General features: G+C 43.1%; 1 pseudogene; it reads right to left on the bottom strand.

Annotated features, from left to right (window-relative positions):
* Positions 1–264: 264 nt before the first annotated feature.
* LOC113633497 (60S ribosomal protein L6 pseudogene) lies at positions 265–1,055 on the bottom strand (annotated as a pseudogene).
* Between the last annotated feature and the right edge of the window lie 14,471 nt (positions 1,056–15,526).

Below are 15,526 nucleotides of genomic sequence, written 5' to 3' on the forward strand. Positions count from 1 at the left end.
TAGTCAAGTGAGGATTATTATCATTTTAAGTAATATCAGTCCTTTAAAAATTTAGCTAAGTAACTTTGTGGCTTTTTAGGCAATTATACAATTTGTGCATTTTGTTTTTGAACCCAGTTCTCTCTGAGCTTGTTCGGCTGCTAAGCCCAGTTTACTGTGTGTTTCTCAAAGTAACCTTGATGAAGAGAAGCATACTGTCCTGTCTGCTTATGTCTGGGGTCTGACTGCCCAATTGGTCCTAGAGATTAAAAGACAATTTTTTTCTTTTTTTTTTTTAATGGACCGAATTATTTAATTAGGTTCTTTGTAAGAAGTTTAGAACACTACTTTGTGAGGATAAATTCCTTTTGTAAGAGCAAACACAGAGCGGAGGTAGCCCTGGAGTTGAGGAACGGCTTTGATTCTTCTCAGAATTTGTGAGTGCACAGCTTTCTGATCAACCTTCCGCTGCTCTGTAATCTTGTATTTCTCTCTCTGTGTCGAAGATCTCACCTTCCTGGTGCCTGGGCTTACGCAGTTTCTTCTTGAAGTAAGCGTCAGTGAGATGTTCTGGGATTTTCACACCACTGATATCAATTTTGGTGGAAGCGGCAATGACAGATTTCTGGTGTGTTCTCCGCAGAGGAACTCGATCGAGGGACAGAGGCCCAGTCACAAGTAGCAAGCCACTGCTCAGCTGCTTCAGGAAAATGACCCTCTTGCCTCTGTGGCGCCCAGTGAGGATAAGCAGAATGGTCGCAGGAGTGATGCTAGCGCGCAGTTTTCTCACATGCTTACTGAAGGGTTTTTTTGCCGTGACTCAACAGCTTTCGAGGCACGTCTTCAGTAGGATAATACCTAGGCATTTTGTGAAGATTAACCACCCAGGTGCTACCATTCTTGTCACTACCAACTGGTTTTGTGACAGTAGCAAGAGCCTTCACCTTTTTCTTTTCAACCTTGGACTTAGCTACTGAATACTTCCTCTTGTACAAGGCCTTTCTGGAATACATAGCCGATCGGGAATATCTGCCCATTCCTCTGACCACGACAGGGTTTCGGCTGCAGTGGGGCTTCCCCTGCTAGGATGCTACATGTGTGTACATCTCCTTTCAAGGAAATAAACTAAACAGATTGGAATTTACCCAAAGATGTTCTCTAATTCCGATTGAATTTATACTTTAATAATTCTTGAATATTGTTTTCTCTCAACTTGAGGCGCACTGGCACTGAACACAGCTTCTTTTGGAAATGTTGGTGTTGCAATTTGCTAATATCCTGTGTGTGTGGGGGGTGTGTTTGTGTGGCGGGGGTGCAAGGAGGGTCAGGAAGGATTCACGAATCAGATGTTCAGATGAGGACAGATAGGAATCCCTCCACTAGTAGGCTGGTTGCAGGAAGGCTAATCAGCACTTCAGCACGGAAGTTAGCAGCCTTTCTCCTGGCCTGACCGCTGCTTCTCCTGGTGGTGGCAAGGTTTTCAAGCCTCGTTACTGGAAAGTTCATCCTGTTAGATTCCCACTTAGAGTAGGAGGATGTGATTGGAAATAGCTCAGACTCTGTGGCCATTCTGACGTAGACAATGACATTCCAAGTGTTGATCAAGGAGTTTTATTTATAGTTTCATTAAAAGATGTGAAAAATAAAAACTGATTAAGAAGTAACCACATGTGCATACTACTGGATTAGATTTAGCAGATTTAATCTTGGCTGAATAATGAAGTGAGGTTGGCATGAGTTTTAGGGTCGAAACAGAAGAAACAAAACCAGTGATGGGCACAGGCTTGAAATATATACACTAGCCAGGTTACGCTACATTGATAAATAAACCCAGAAATGTCAGGGAGTTAAGGCAGAAAAGGCTTATTTCTTGCTTTCATAAAGTCCAGTGTTGGGTCGGCGAGGCTCTGGGCAGCATTCCATCTATCTGGTTAGGCTGCCATCTCAACAGGTGGCTTTCAGCATTGCCAAGGCAAAGAACTGGAGACCAGTTCTTTATTTGGTGTCCCAGAGGAGACAAACACATTTCACTGGCTCTGCCTAGTCACGTGGCCCCACCTAACTGTGAGGGAACTATGGAGTGCAGACCTGTGTGTCCAGGAAGGAGAGCAAGACTGGGTGTGGGTGAGCACCACACGCTTTTACTACACAGAGGAGGCTGTGCACATGGCCGGAGTGGAATCCAGGCAGTGGTTAGAGTCTGATGGCACGGATACTCAGCAAGGGAAGCAGAAGTCCTAGGAAATCAAGTATGGGCTACCACTTTGTTCTTTGCAGCAATGACAGCCTGCACGGCCCTGGGGTCACCTGCACACAGGGAGAGGGCACTGTCCCCTACCGCCAGCTTCTGGCTGTGGGTCAGCTTCAACTTGGATTGATATGTGTTGAACCTAATAAGATCTTAATAATTTTTTATTAAATGAATCACCCTCTCCCGATACCTTCCTTGGCTACTGGCCCTGCCTTAAAAGGACAGTCTACTATTCAGGTCTGTGTTCCTTCTCCAGTCTGGCCCATCTCCCCAGTGTTCTGACATCCTCCCAGCCTTGCCGTGGTGATCCTGGTTCTGGGCTGTCACTCTGTCCGTGACACCCATAGCTGCCTGGCATGGGTGGTGAGGGTGTAGTGAGACCTTAACAGCATGTGTCTCTCCCAACCTGCTGTACTTCATAGAATGCGGATACAGGGCCCCTGTCATCAGAGGGGGCCTCATCCTTCCTCCCTGGTGAACTCCTGCCACTTCTCCACATACTTTGCTGGTTCACAGTCGTTTCAGGAGATAGAATACCTGGGTCCAAACCTTGTCTCCATCACTAGTAAACAGTGAGACCCTGAGCAAGTGACTCAACCTCTTTGTGCTTCAGTTTCTCATCTGTTGGTATAATAATGCTACCTAGCTTTAGAGTAGTGCCGATTAAGTGAGTTAATACGTGAAAAGCACTTAGAACAGTGCTGGGTGAGTGGAAAATGATTAAAGAACATTAGCCATTGTCACCCTCCTTCAAGACTCAGCTCAAACGTCCCTGAAACTTTCCTGATCTTGCTTCTTTTCGGGGTTCCTCCAGCCCTCTGCTGATATCATTTATCATGTTATATTGTAATCATTAACGTGCCCACTTTTCTCTCCTGCAAGCCTGTGATCCCTGAAGGGCAGCACACTGCTCAGCATTTACCCTAGTGCTTGACAGAGTATCTGATGTGCAGAAGACATTCACAAGTGTTCTCTGAATAGATCCAGGGTGGCAGAAATTGCTGGGATTCACCAGTGTCCAGTTATCCTCTCTTTCCTGAGTACAAAGAAAGCTACATTTCCCAGATCCCTATGTATCTAGAAGGAATCATGTAACTGAGTTCTGCACAATCTTCCGTGAGTCTGCTCTCTGCTCCTGTCCATTTGGTTTGAAGATGGTAGAATCGGAGGATAGAAAGAGCCCAGATCCCGGAGTCACCATTTGGAAAAGAGGGACCTGGACTTTTGAAATTGTGTCTGGCTTCTGAAATCTGATCCTGTTTGTTATAGCAGCTGGTTTGTTATAGTAGTTACTGGCTAATAAAACTAGGATCTGGGCATAACAAAAATTTTCTTATAGACATCATGGCATGATATGACTCAGTCTGCTGACAAAGGCAGCTGAGCCCAGAACAGCATTTTGAACCAGCCTGTAGGTGAAAAGCAGAAATGTACAGCTGCAACTGAACCCATGGAAAGATTGGGAGGGATGAAACGACAGAGAGGAGGTGAAGGGGGAGCAGCCAGCCTGCCCACCCTCTCCTCAGCAGGGGGCCAGTTTTGGGGTCAAATGTGGATTTCTCTGAACTTCTGGTTACCTGTAACCTTCCTTTCTTCACTTGTGAGCAGTCACTGAGTATGATTCTCCTCTTCCTGGAAAGTTACTTAGAGAAAAAGCTGACTTTCCTTTCACTACACAAAGCATCATCCTTAGAAACAATTACAATTCTTTTCAGAGTTTTGGTTCCTTCTTAGGTACCTATTCTCCTAATAAATGGAACTGCTTGGAAAACAAAAGCATTTATTTCCTCTTTTAGCTAATTTAATTTTTATAGCCCCGGTGAAAAAATATTTTATGTTTTTGCTCGTCTAATGTGATTTTAAGATAGTTTATTCTTGGATTCAATTTTGTTTTCATTTTCTAGAAAATCAATTTAATTCACAGAATGTTCAATCATTTAACGGCTTTCCTTGCACACGGTTAATACTTAAGCATTTGATCAGATATTCCTCTTAGCAGTATCATCATAAGGCTCAACCAGAGAAGGTGTTAGATGGGGAAATCGTCTACATTTGGCAAAGCCTCTTTCATCCTGACTAATTGACATGGCAAATCAGTCCGATCGGTGAAGTTGAATTGCGGACTATTTCTCAGAGAGATTCCTGTATCATTTCAAGTTGCTCCAACTAAATTTACACAAGTGAGGCTAACAAAGGCTTTTAGGTTATTTCCTTCTTTTAGCTTTCCTGGTACTTGGTATGTATTTCTGTATCTATCTCGTGAACTTCTCTTGGGTTCCTGAAAACTCTTAGCCCTCAAGTCTTAAACATTCTCTTTGCACCTTTGTTTATTGTGTTATGTAGTAGGACTATTAGCAAAAGTAAATGTCAGGCTGGTCCCTGTCTGTATAGTTATAATTTCAGAGTTAAAGGTTTTTATTTTTAAAGTTGGGTGGCAATTCACCATTGGGAAGAAGTTTCTTAATTTCCTTCTTGGGCATGTTTTCAATACTGTAACGAAAGGATTTGAGATCAGATTGTAAGTCTTTTTTGTTTGTTTGTTTTTGGAAAGGAAAACTGATGTTTCTGAAGGCAGTCCTTTGCTGCAAAGCAGATTCAGCAATGGCTGGAATATAAGACTTGGCTCTTCAGTGTCAAGACACTGGTTCTTCAGGGCACTGCTGTGATACAGCACAGAGGAGGCATATTCTGGAAGGTCATGATTTCTCTGAAGTGAATTTTAAGGTTCAAAGAATGTATCTGACTGTATCTGACCACAAAGTAAATGGTGGTCAGGTACAATGGAATATGCCACTCTTGACCTTTTCTTCTTTATGTTACAGTGTTTACCCTCAGATTGGTTCTCAGTTGCCCATGGCGAAAAATGTAAGCCTTGAGAAACTTTATGGTGGGCTCATAGATTATCTGTGAGATGGTTTATAAGTAGAGTTACAATATAATTTATCCTTCAAATTTGGACACTTTTGAGAGTGAAAAGGTGAGTTATTAATAGTTATGTCAATGATATAGGTAAAAGGGATACTTTTCCAAGCAATTAATCGCTCTCTTTCTCTCTCTCTCTCACACATACCCCGCATCGGTGTGCTGAATGCAGAGACTTCAAGACCCTAGAGGAGGGCAGAGCTGCAAAATGGAATTATCCTGGGTCCCAAATGAGCATGCAAAAGGCTGTCTGCTAGTCAGGAACACCCGACCCATATTAGGGTCTCTAGTGCACACAAAATAAAATATTATATTAAGTCCCTGGGATTTTGGCATTTATTATAGCAGCTAGCATTATCATAGCTAATGCTGAACACTTTATTTCAATGCAATGAACTGCTATTGAAATCTACTGTTCTTTCCACTGGGGATACAAAGATATGTAAGATCTGGTCACTGTCCTCAAGGAGCTTAAGAGTCTGGAGGAAGTACAGATGTGTATTTTAATGGTCATTAAAATTTGTGAATAGAGGGAGATGAATTTAATTTTGAACATGCTGATTTGAAGGTGTTTGTAGAGTGTTCAGATGGCACTACCCTGTATGTAGATAGAGGGAGTAAAGCTGGGAAGAGAGATCTGGTATCAAAGGCAAATTGGCTGAATTCACCATTTACAGAGGGTCAAGTCAGCTCCTTAGAAACAGTTTAAGGTTCCTTTGGAAAGTAAGAGAGCCTTCACCCGTATTCCCGAAGATGCTTTTCGATGTAGCCACACTGGGCCCTCTGAGGGCTCAACCTACCACTGGGACCTGAGCTCTTTGAACTCTTGGCTGTTGTCTTTATATTGAGAAAACAAAGGACAAAGGAACATCCCCACATCTCTAGATCTCTTTTGTAGTTTACAAGTTACTCTCCTGTACATGACCTGCTGTGAGCCTGACATTGGCCCTGTGGTGTTGGCAGGAGAGTTCTCTTGCCCATTACACATCCACAGGTCTTGCCCACCAGCAAGTAGGAAGGACCTCTTGTTAATTGGAATGACCCAACTCCGAAGGGGCTCAGCCCCTACTTGGCATAACTGTGGGACCTCGGCGCCCTCTTGAAGATTGCTCTGTTGCTTCTGGGGTCCCCTGAGGGTGTTTCACTTGGGCTCAGGAGCCAGGCTTTGCGTATTCTGCCACTGGGGCTTCATTGTGCTGGCAAATCACTCCCTACCACATGCAGGCTGACAGGGTTGCTCCCAGTCAGAGTGGAGTGCTCCCAGCTGATGTGGAACCATCACCCTCCACCACCCTCATTCCTTCAACCAGACCTGTGCTCCTGAACTCCTTTTCTAGCAAAGAAACACCTACCAAGGCCTGCAAATAGAGAACTGGAGGGATAGGTGTCCCCCCACTCCCCACCGCCCACTAGATGTGTTCAGATCTCAGTTTTGAAGCTACCAGTTTACTCTTATATATACACACCCATGTGCACACAAACATGTACATGCTGCAGGACTCAGATAAGTGAACTAACCTGTTCCAGCCATCCCATTTTTGACAAACTGGGGTATGGAACCCAGGACTTTTGACTTTGAGTTTAGTGTTCTTCCCTCTGCCTCATCCTGATGGAGAGAAAAAATTCTATGAAAAAGTTGGTTAAATCAGCAGAACCATCTGCTAGAAGCTTGAATCAGTGCCACAGTGGAAATTCTGCTTTCTGCCTCTTTCTCCAGGGCTTAGGGAGGCTGCTGTGCCCAGCACTGGGAGCCGTCAGGAGAGTTGGGTGAATAACAGGGACTTTGTCATGGGAGCTCCCTGAAGTCTTCCCCTAGTGTGAGTGGTGTCAGTGTTTTCATTATTTTGGCTTGTGGTTTGTAACTTGTCATAAGAATTAGTTCCGGCTTAATTGAGGGCCTCATGTTGAAGTAAGAAGAGGAAGTGTTGTGGCCTCTCAAAATGCCTTTTATAAGATCCCGACACTTTCATTCTCAGCAAATACAGCTGGGAACAGTAGCACGTGGGAAGGGACGAGCCACCAAATGTTCCAAGTCCAGTGCCCTCTTGGCCTCTGACTGTGGCGCTTGCTTAAAGATTGCTGGGAAGTAGAAACAGACACATTTGTTTCCTTTTCTTTCTTTCTTTCTTTTAAAAATCTCTTTATTTGGGGGTTGTACTGCCTGAGGGCAAGAAGAGCTCTGGGAAGAATGTGATGTGCATCTTCCCCAACTCCCTTGGAAAGGGGCATCCAGCCCTCAAGTTGATTTTCAGCTCTGTACCAGACCTTTGAAAAGTTTCTTTTATCAAATCATACCAACCTTGTGTCTGTTTTCTCTTTTCTGTGTTAATTGGAGGCACTAATTTATACTCAAGTGTTAATGGGTTAAAGTGTGATAAAGTTCCTTGAAAACATTCTCATGTTTTTCCAGGGGCTTTCGTTATCTCAATGCAAAACCTTCCCTGACCAAGCCACAGAACCTCCCTTTCCTCTGATTCCCTGGGCAGGATCTCCAGCTTTAGTGAGCAGAAGAATCACTTGGAGAGCTGGTAACGTGAAGATTCCTAGGCCTGTCCCCGGAGATTCTGGCCCATATGTAGGTGAAGCTTTTTATGATGCTATGGTACCACACGAGGAGTAGTAAATGTCACAGATCTTTGTCAGTGACCCTCCCACCATGCTTGAAGGTCTCCCATTAACTTCTGCAACAAACATGCATTGGGTACTTGCCATTTGGAAGACACTAGGCTTGGGGCCAGGAGCCATAGTCTCCCTGAGCCTGAACTCTAGTGGAAGAATCAGGGGACACACACACACACACACACACACACACACACACACACACACACACACACACAAATAATTACCAACAGAAGACAGTGTAGGTACGAAGGAACTGGTTAATGAGAGCTGGGATCAAGGAAAACCCTAGGGCAGTGCTACTCCAAGTGTGGTCCCTGGACTAGCAGGCTCAGTATTACCTGGAAACTAGTTAGAAATGCACATTCTCAGGTCCCACTTCAGAGCGTCTGCCTCTGGGAGTCAGTTAATCTGTGAGCACCCTTTGTCCTTTGCTTGTAGCTCAGGCTCCCTCTCTTTCTGTCCTGGGCACTGATAGGACACAGCTTGGTGGTGGTAGAAAGAAGAGCTGGAACATGAAATTTACCCATAATTCCACCATCCAGAGATGACCGCTCCAACTATTTGGTGTATATCTTTTCGGACTTATTTCCATGCAATATAGACATATATAATGAAAAAAATGTTTAAACAGAAATTTATTATACTGTAATACTAGCTTTTAAATTTCTTTTTCCCCACTTAACCATAATAATGGAGTTTCTTTCCATGTAAGTAAAAATACTTTCACCACGTTAATTTTAATAACAGTATAGCATTTCGTTGTAGGGATTTACTATAAATCATTTAACTATTCCCTATAGTGCAAGTTTTTACAAATTTTTGGGATCGCTAGATAACTTTCAGAAGAATGTCCTTATATGTACATCTCTGTACATATCTGAGATAATTTTACTAAATTAAGTTCTTTTTTGTAGTGTGTTCTTCAGATGTAATTCACAGAACATTTATGTCAGAGAGACTAGTATGAGAGATGAAGCCTTCCCATTTAATAAGTACTATTAATCACACCTCCAGTCTTCCATTTGATAGTCAAAAGAACATGAAGATAGAACAAATTGTGCTGAAATATTTTTTATTTTGTGTGATTAATGGACGTAAGGCCATTGGTAAAGGACCCTGTCAGTTATCACAGGACGAATAACACTCTAGCAAATGTAAGTGCTGAGATAGGACCCTTGTGTGCATTTCTCAGAGTGTTGCTCACTCAAACACATCTTGGATCTTTGGAAACTAAAGTGAGTTTCTAAAATAAGTGGAAGATCAGCTTATACAGCTCTGATTTTAATAGAAAGCTATCCACAGTATCAGCAGATTCATTAAGAAGTCTGCTGGTGGTGATGTTAAGAAGGCTGGCAGATTTTCAATTCAGATTGACACTGTTCAAGACAGAGGCATGACTGATGTTTATTCAAGAATCCTAAGACATGTCACAGATTCTGTGGAGAACATCTGATATCTGTAGAGAGCTCGAAGTATAGTCCTGGGAAAAATATGTTCCCAGACGGTTACAGATGTTCTCATACTAAATCATATTTCTCTGAGAAGTTATGTACCACGTTCAACTGATGGCGCAGCCAATGTGAAGGGACAATTTAAGGTTTTCTTCCTGTTAAAAAAATAATTGATTCTATCAATGTTATGGATAGTGTTAGTCACATACTTTCAGTCTTGCATTGGTGGATTTAGAAGGTGTCTGGACCTCCAGTTAATCCAGCAAAAAATTCAGTCACTTGAGTCCACTTAGAACAATTTGCGTGCTGAAGCTTGTAGAAACTCCCAGAATATTAACTGAATGTTTTACCAAATTAAATTTTCTAGGTCCACAGGTATCACACCAGTGCCTACATGATCATTTCAGATGTTGGCTCTGCGACATTAGACATGGTAGAGGGTTAAAAGGAGGGCTTTAAGAAGTGTTCAGAGGACTTTGTCATTCCCTTGTGGGAGCTAATGGAAATGCAGGAAAACATATTCCCACACTGAAGATTGCTGTAAACACCAGGCCAACGACAAGGAGATCGTCATGGAGGCTTGAAGCCCTATGTACAGTTCAGTTGTTTCTGAACATTTTTAGATTGCTTTGTCTGCATAAAAATTTGGCTTGAAAATAACCACAGTTCAGAATATGGGTTATAAAACCATCAAAATGAGACAGTATCAAGAAGATGGAAGGAGCTTAAATATTTTATGAGTAAAAGGGGCTCTCAGAGCCAAATATGGAATATTGATATTATTCTGGAAGATTCTTTACCTCAAGTGTGTTTGTACGTGTTTTTTTTTTCTTTTTTTTTTTGCGGTACATGGACCTCTCACGGTTGTGGCCTCTCCCGTTGCGGAGCACAGGGTCCGGACACACAGGCTCAGCGGCCACAGCTCACGGGCCCAGCTGCTCCGCGGCATGTGGGATCTTCCCGGACTGGGGCATGAACCCATGTCCCCTGCATCGGCAGGCGGACTCTCAACCACTGTGCCACCAGGGAAGCCCTGTACGTGGTTTGAGGGTGAATTGAGAAAATACGTTGCCATTCAATGACGTTTTCAGGGTATTGACATAATCTCAGTGTGTTTCCCACATGCTTTATGTTTTGCTGAAGCACCTCATGTATCAAAAGTATTTCTAATCTGCTGAAATAATTTCTGCTGAGCTCTAAAACATCTACTTTGTAAAGCAAGACTTTAATTCATTGTTAGGAAGTTTAAAGAATCAAAGTTTAGTGTGGCCTATGCTGTGATAAATTGATATGTTTACCCCATGCTTATGCTGGTGAATGAACAGTGGCATAAGGAGTCAGGAAAAGGGGGACAAGGAGGTGGCCTCGGGTGCTAAAACTGGGTCTAGGGTAATCAACTGTCCAGGTTTGGCCAGGATCTAAGGGTTTCCTAGGGTGCAGGGCTTTCAATGCTAAAACCAGTAATCTCTCTGGGGGGTCACCAAGATCGAACTTGTGGGAATGGACCCATCTCTCTGCCTTATCTTTTTTATAACCTTTTCCCCCTTCAAGGTCACTCCTGAGAACCATTTAAACAAGATTTCACATGGCTATCAATGAGGGGGACAGGTACACACATGTGCCTGGACACAAAAATATGCCTGTATTTCTTCCTCTCCCCCTGCCCTGACACACACACACACACACACACACACACACACACACACACACACACATTGTGTTTCTCGGTCTCTGCCTTCAACATTCATGTTAAGAACCACAGAGAAACAGGTGCTCAAAGGAAGAATCTTACAATAAGGACTTCTTCTGTACAAAGCACTCCAGTGGGTGTTGAGGACACCGGGGATGATGTGATACAGAGACAAGGAGACCAAATCCTGCCCTCAAGGATTTTGACCTATATTCAGAAAAATAAAACACAGCAGCAGGCAGTCCCATCAATAGAAAGAATGTGATAAGTGCCTTAAGAAAGATACCAACAAAGTTCTGTAGGCTTTCAGAGGCGTTGGATTTTTAGTTTCTTTAGTTCATCGGCAAGTGGTATTTGTATTGAGTCTTAAAGGAAGGGTAGGGTGGTGGTAGGCAAAGGTGGGGGAGGCAGACTCGTGGGGGAGGCAGACTGTTTAAGACACAGTCCCCACCCTTAACTCACTTATGTTTTAAGTGGGAGACAGAACAGTACACATTATGGCCATGGGAGTTCAGGGAAAGGGAAGAATTAGTCTAATCTGTGGCAGCGAGAGAGGGAAGGTGTAATGGGGGACCTTGAAGTAGGGCAGCGGTGATCAGGAGGACATCCACGTAGGGTCTTGGGTCTAAGCAGAAAGCCAGAGGCGGAAGTGAGCGCTGCCGTATTTTCTGACACAGCAAGACACCTGGGGCATGGCATGTGTGTCTGGGAGTGTGGGGAAGAGTTGGACTAAAAGGATGGCCCAGATAACTGAGCTCTAGAAAGCCAGGCTGGTGGAGCGAGAGCTTGGTTTAAAAAAATAAGGCCATTAGGAAATGGGAAAGACTTCTTTGGGGGCGGTTGGGGTGGCATGTTAAAAGCACTAGTTTAGAAAGGGGAGAGGAGACCCTCTTTGAGGGCCTTTTCAGCAATCCCAGAGTGAGTAAGTGAGATGGACTAGTTGGGGGTCAGTAGGGATGGAGAGGCAGGGGGAAATCTGGTAGATATTTTGAAGGAGAATATGACAAACGGATTTGGTGACAAACTGTGTAAAGGGGATGAAAGAAGAGTCAATTTATTTATCTTTGAAGTAAAGGTTTTTCCATGATGATCTGTCACATTCCTTTCTGCTCTGGGAATTCATAACTTCCAGGTTTCTAGACTTAGCAACTGGAAAAATGCCAGTACTTTTCTTCCTTCTTTTCCATAATTCAAAACCTTTTATCCAGTAACAGATATTGTAGGGAGTAAGGATGTAGCTCTATCTCTGGAATACTTTTTAATTTAGTAGAGGGATGTATGTTTAAACAAAAATTCTAATTTGATCTCACAGGTGTTATTGTGGAGGTGTGGTCAAAGGACTGTGAGAAAACTGAGGAGGTGTGACCAACTCTGTCTGGAAGTGGAGACAAGCTGACATCTGAGCGAGGTCGTGAAGGGTGATCAGGAGTTTGTTAAGCTAGCTAGGTGGGGTGGAAAGAAAAAAAAAGTAAGAATAATGAGGCTGATTCAGGACTCTCCCAGTGGCTGGTGTGGCTGGAACATAGAATGGGTTGGAGGAGCAGGAGAGAGGAGGGAAGTAGGCAATTTAGCAGCAAAGTTAGCTTGTGGTCAAATGAAGAAGGACCTTATTCCATGAAAGGAATTTGGACTTGGTCCTTTTGCTAATTCTGAGTTCCCAGAGATGTTTAAGGAAGGTAGAGAGTGATCCACGATTTAGGAGGTAACTGTGTTTACCATGCAATGCAGAAGACTGGAGACAGGGAGGCCAACTGGAAGCCATTGTAGTTCAGGCAAGAGATGATGCACAAATATTTGTGAAGTTTTGAGGGGAAGTTGAGTCTAACTTTGAAACTTAAGTTTTGAAATGGCAGGGCATTAATTTATGGATTCATTTTTCCCCCTTGCACTCATATCTGTATTAACTTTGCCAGGCTCTGTCCCAGGAACCAAGGTAAGATAGAACATGTCTGTTGCCATCTTCAGCTCATTTGCAATGGTTCTCACCATTTTTTTCTGGTCCCAGTAACATACACCTGTGCGAGTGGGGATGGTAGGGTATGAGAAAGGAGTAGGGGTGTGGAAGAGGGAATGTGCCCTCAGTGGAGAAATAGCATGTGGAAGGTGAGGGGGAGATGTGTAGCTATCCCTCCTTCTGCAGGTGATTCTGCTGAGCCTGTTTCATTTAGGGGACTTCAGTTCCAAGTAACAGAATACCCTACTCAAAATGGCTTAAACAATAATGGTGCTTTTTATGATATATGACAAGAAATCCAGGATGGGCCAACTCACTGGCTCAGTGATGTCATTGAGAACCCAGAGTCTTTATGTCTTTCTACTCTGCCATCCTTAGCAAGTTCCTCCCAGGCTGGCTCCACTTATGGTCACAAGTTGGCTGTTGCAGTTCCAGGCATCACATGCAGAGGTAACTGTGGCAGAAGAAAAAGAATTCTTTCTTCCTTGTGCGTTTTTTTTAAAGCGCAAAAAATCGGGCTTCCCTGATGGCGCAGTGGTTGCGAGTCCGCCTGCCGATGCAGGGGACGTGGGTTCGTGCCCTGGTCTGGGAAGATCCCACATTCCGCAGAGCGACTGGGTCCGTGAGCCATGGCCGCTGAACCTGCGCATCCGGAACCTGTGCTCCGCAATGGGAGAGGCCACAACAGTGAGAGGCCCGTGTACCACACACACAAAAAAATAAATAAAATAAAATAAATAAAGGGCAAAAAATCCTATCCCAGAAACCCTCAGCAGACTTCTTATGTCTCAGTGGCCAGAAGTGGGTTGGAGGTCAACCCTTGAATCAGCCACAATCACCAGCAAAGATAAAAGGGGAGCAGGAGATATTGGAAATGAAATTGAGACTGACAGCAGAGAAGAAAGTGCAGATGGTTTTTGAGTAGGCAGACAGTCCTTCTGCTTAAAATTGCCGGCTTTGGGAAAGAATCTCTTAGTTTTTGGAAATAAGAGCCTCGTGTTGCAGATAAGCAATTAGGACTGGTGATAAAGATTTGAAAGATAGTTGAAGAAAGATAGAGATTTTTTTATTAACCTGATGTATGTCTTGTGCTTCACCCATCTTAATTCCCAGGGTAACAGGCAGGCCATTTCGCTGAGGAAACTGAGGCTCAGAGAGGTTCAGGAACTAGGCAAAATATTGCACAGCTAGTAAGTAACAGAGCTGGCATTATCTATGCCCATTTTTATCTTTTTCATTATGGAGAATTTCGAACATAACACAAAAGTAGACAGAATGGCATAATGAATGCCCCCTGTACCTGCACTTAGCTCCAACCAACAGCCTCTTGCTAATTTTCCACTCACCCCCATCCACTTTCTCCATCAATTATTTTGAAGTGAATTCCCCACCATTTGTATCACTTCATCCCTAAATATTTCAGTATGAATCTCCACGACGTAAGTTCTGTTTTCTTTTAAAATTAATTACAATGCCATTGTACCTAAAATATTTAACAATCCTTGTTTAATGTCATTAAATATTCAGGTAGTGTTTAATTTTCCAGTTACCTCATAAATATAATTTTTTTTTTACAATTTATTTGAATAAAGATTCAGGTCCAAACATTGCAATTGGTTATGTTTTAATTCTTGTTTAAATCTTAGTTCTCCCTCCATCTCAATTTTCCTTTTTCTGATTGATCTCTTGAAGAAATCAAGTTATTTGATCTGTGGAGTCTCCCATAGTCTGGATCTTGCTAGATGCATCTCCGTGATGTGGTTTGACATGTTTCTCTGTATTTCCTATAATAGGAGTTAGACTCAGAGGTTTGGTTCCATTCAGATATGATTTTTTTTTGGTAAGAATACTTCATAAATGGTCTTGTACTCTTCCATTATGAGGTTCTCTTTCTCTTTGTGATGTAGCAGCCGATGATGCTCAATTCGTGGTTGTTTTAATTCCTAGGGGTCACACAGTGGTGATTTTATAGTACTGTTATGGGCTGAGTGTTTGTCTTCTCAAAGTTCATATGTTGAAATCCTAACCCCTCAGTGTTTGTGATGGTATTAGGAGATGGGGCTTTTGGGAGGTGATCGGGTCATGAGAGTGGAGCCCTCGTGAATGAGATTAGTGCTCTTACAAAAGACACCCCAGAGAGCTCTCTTGCTGTTTTTTCTTCTGCCATGTGAGGGCACAGTGAAAAGACAGCTGTCTGTGAACCAGGAAGCAAGCTCTCACCAGAACCTGACCATGTTGGCACTCTGATCTCAACTTCCAGCCTCCAGAAATGTGAGAAATAAATTTCTGTTTATAAACCACCCAGTCTGTGGTATTCTGTTATAGTGGCTTGAATGGGCTAAGGTACATCCTTATTCAAGTGTTTGCTGGAAGAGCTGAGATTTAAAAGCCTGTTTGGACTATTGTGGTTCCGTTTTACCTTCCGGTTGTTGTTTCATCTATATGTTTACTTTTTACTCTTTCTAACATATCTGGTAATTTTCTAATCTTACTTTATTTTTTTACTCTGTTATTGTTCTGCTCCTTCTTGTCTTTTGTCTTTTTTTTTTTTTTTTTTTTGCTGCCCCACATGGCTTGTGGGATCTTGGTTCATGAGCCAGGGGTCGGGCCAGAGCTCCTGTTGTGGGAGCTCTGAGTCCGAACCACTGGACTAACAG

This window comes from Aethalodelphis obliquidens, unplaced genomic scaffold, assembly GCF_003676395.1.
Source record: "Aethalodelphis obliquidens isolate GAN/ISIS:26980383/991018 unplaced genomic scaffold, ASM367639v1 scaffold40, whole genome shotgun sequence".
Lineage (NCBI taxonomy): Eukaryota > Metazoa > Chordata > Mammalia > Artiodactyla > Delphinidae > Aethalodelphis > Aethalodelphis obliquidens.